General features: G+C 36.6%; 1 pseudogene; it reads left to right on the forward strand.

Moving 5' to 3' along the window:
- The first annotated feature begins 595 nt into the window (after positions 1-595).
- Positions 596-1,467, forward strand: LOC100765999 (annotated as a pseudogene).
- The last annotated feature ends 2,163 nt before the right edge of the window (positions 1,468-3,630 follow it).

The following is a 3,630-nucleotide window of genomic DNA, read 5'->3' on the forward strand; positions in this document are numbered from 1 at the left end:
ACATATCACTGTAAAGACATTGATATTACAGCAAATGTTTTGTTGCTCACAATTCCATGGCAAGCAATTCAAGCAGTGTTTAGCAGAGATTGCCAGGCCTTGCTTTATGAGAAGTCAGTTCCTGACAATGTTGGTTAGTCTCATGTCTGCCTGTTTGAGGTCTGCCATCTTTGTGCTGGGTTGTTCTCTGGTCTGGTTTTCCTTTTCTGACCCACAGGTGGTGCTTTCAGCTCCAGGTGACATATGGTCTCTGAAGCAAAAAAAAAAAAAAAAAAAGGCACACTGCTTTCTTCTCTGTTTCAAGGCTAAGGAAAGTGCTTGCTTGTCAAGCAGATTTTCTCCTTGTGTCTCATTAGCTAAAATTGCTGTAATTGCTTATGCTTAGGCATTGGGTGTAGGGAAGGCCTCTATGATAGGTTCATGCCAATTAAGATTTATACCCCAGCACTGAGGAGGGAGCCAGCACTCTGTTAGGGTGCATGAAATTTGCACTATGTGTGAAAAGTAGAGGAGTGGCATGAAGTGGGCTTGTGGACCAGTGAGACCCAGAAGAGGTTTTTAGCACCTGGGAGGTCATGGATGGATGGCTGTCATCATGCCACAAAATGAATATATTGAATTACACGGTAAATGCTGTGGGTATCATCTGGATTACCATCAGAAAGAGAAAGTCGGGAGGACCATGAACATTCAAAGAAGACAGACAAACAAACAAACAAACAAATTACCTGAAAGCTAAGCTCTACCATAAACAGCGCCATGTTGAGAAAATACAAATGAAAAAAATGCATGGAAAGAGAAACACCAAACAAAAGAATGATAAGAGGACCCTATAAGGAGCAGTCCCTGCCTATCTGCTGGACAGAGAGGGACAATCTAGAGCAAAAGTACTTTCCAACATGATTAAGCAGAAATGAAAAGAGAAGACAGGAAAATGGGAAGTCCCTCTAAACAAAGTTCGTGCCCAAGGAGAAACAGTAGTATTGAAAGTCATTCAAACAGGAAAAAAGGAAAAAGAAGGCATAGAAGAGGATGGTTACTAATGTCTGCTTTGTTGGAGATGGTTTTTTACAAGAAAACCACCTAAACATGAAAGGTTCATTAGGCCAATGGGCCTGCGTTTCAAAAAAGCCCATGTCATACATCCTGAGCTGAAAGCTACATTTTGCCTGCCATTACTTGGTGTGAAAAAGAACCCATCATCCCTGTTTTATACAAAGCTGGGTGTAATCACCAAAGGCACAGTTATTGAAGTCAGTGTAAGCGAGTTGGGCCTCGTGACACAGGGAGGCAAGGTTATCTGAGGAAAGTATACCCAAGTTACCAACAACCCTGAAAATGATGGGTGCATAAATGCAGTCTTGCTGGTTTTGATAGTGATTCTACTGAAGACTACACAGTCTTAGGAAAACACCATCACTGTGATCTTTCTGAATACTACTAAAGCTGCCTTACCCATATATAGTCATCAAGGAGTATTAAATTGTAAAGAAAAAGAAAAACTGCTCAGTTTTACAGTTAGTTTTTAGTTTGGGGTCTAAGGGCTTATGTATTAATAAACAATAGTGACTGAGTAGCAAGCATGCAAATAAATGTATGTGAACTAAAAGTGTATGCAGCAATGCAGGTCTGTCTTTACTGCAAAAGCCACCAGTATAGTTTTAAGTACCCATAAAGGTTAATGACCACTTATTTATTGAGTAGGCTAGGAAATTTAAATTTGTTCAAGTACTTTCTATCTCATTGCCATTAATCCTTAAAAAATGGAGCATTTCAAACATTGGTTTCAGTTTATAAAATATTACATTAAAAGTATTCAAGAAGTTAAATTAGACAAATTTAAAATGTACAACTTGTAGTATTTCCACTTGTAATTAATACTTTACATAGTGCTACAGTGAATTCAAGTGTACTTATAGCATTTTCTATATTCTAAAAATAGGGTAGTGCATTTACATTGTTACCATGGTGTTAAAGATTGGTTTAGATCATTCTAGACTATGTATCAGTGCCCTGAGATGCAACACTTAATTAGATTAAAAGTCATGATTTGGAGTTGTAACTTAATCTAAGCTATTTTGTGATATATGAATCATGTATGGTCATGGCTTTGAGCTTTAGAAAGATTGTATATCAACATATTGTTTTAAATTGTTTTTTTAAGTCTGCCTTCATCATACAGCCAATGTGATTAATTGTGCCTTTAGCAGAATCATTTAATGTCTAATACAATATCTAAGAACATCTTCATGAATGAAATTCAGGGGGAAAAGAAAAAATTGAACACACAGACCAGAAAGCAATCACAAAATATAGGTTTAATTATTATTTTAAACATTGGGGGATGGGAACTAGCAAAGAAACAAACCATAAATTCTCCAGTAAGAGAATAATACATTCCCCTCCCCCAAGTTTTAGAACATACAAAGATGGTAAGGGAAAAGGAAGGCTAGTAAATGACCATTTAGTACAGACAGAATAACCTTGGGACCTTTCTTACAATTAGATTTTAACATTTCCCACCAATAAGAACAGGTAATGTATGAGTTATTCGCTTAAGTTACAGATGGTGAAAGAAAGTTGACTTCAGGTAATCAGTGGGTATTGTTGAAATAGGTTTGCTTATTTTTTTTTAAACTAGAAACAACAAACTGTCTTGTACCAAAAAAGCATGGTAGAAAGTATGAAAACAATCATGAAGTATGTTAACAGACCACACCAAAACCACCAGATTTGTAGTGGACATAAAAGGCAGAAGTTGCTCTCTAACATACAGTTACATATGAGTAGGGTTAGTATGAATTCTTTATTTACATTGAAATCTGTTTCAGTTGAAGGTGTGATCACACCTTAGAATATAAGTTTGTGAACATATGTAGAAAACTGACATTTTAAGTCATGCTATTATTTGATTTCATTAAAAAAATCATAATAGACTCTCTACATCTCTAAATGTTGTAAAGGAGCTTTACAATAGAATTCTTAAATGAATTTAAAAACAGTAGAGGAGTGGATAAATACACAGATGCTGTGTGTGCAACAGTAGCATCCATTTCAGTGGGCCATCAGATTCCTGAGTATATAAGATGAAACACTAAGAAACATGTCAGACTCAAATCATCTCTTATAAGATGGTACCCAGTCATCTTTTTCTTGCCTTCTATGTTGTAGACTGTTCTGCCATACCTTCCCCACCTTGAAGGATTGAACTCTTTGAAACCTGCTGTGTTTCTGAGGAGATTCCTGACTCAAATTATAGAATGTGCATGAAAAAACAAAAGAGAGCAATGGTTAAAGTCACCACTGAAATTGAAGTCATGTTCAAGTTGAAAAATCCACTGAATCATGGGCATGTCCTGCTGGAATTTAGTGGAGCAAGTGGGCGACTCCTCACACCCACTAAACAGCTATAGACCCAGGACACAAGAAGATATCTGGAAAAGAGCAGACAGACCCCATTCTGACTCTTTCACATGGAAATGATTTCCTTAGTTTTTTGACTATTCAACATCCCTTCAAAAGAAAAGTTTCAGCTTTTTCTTTTCTCCTTTCCCCTTGTGTTTGTGAGAGACTCTATTCAACTGGGATGAACATCATATAATAAGAAAAAAAAAAGACATTGGGTCACAT

The sequence above is a fragment of the Cricetulus griseus genome, chromosome 2 (assembly GCF_003668045.3).
Source record: "Cricetulus griseus strain 17A/GY chromosome 2, alternate assembly CriGri-PICRH-1.0, whole genome shotgun sequence".
In the NCBI taxonomy this organism is placed as follows: domain Eukaryota; kingdom Metazoa; phylum Chordata; class Mammalia; order Rodentia; family Cricetidae; genus Cricetulus; species Cricetulus griseus.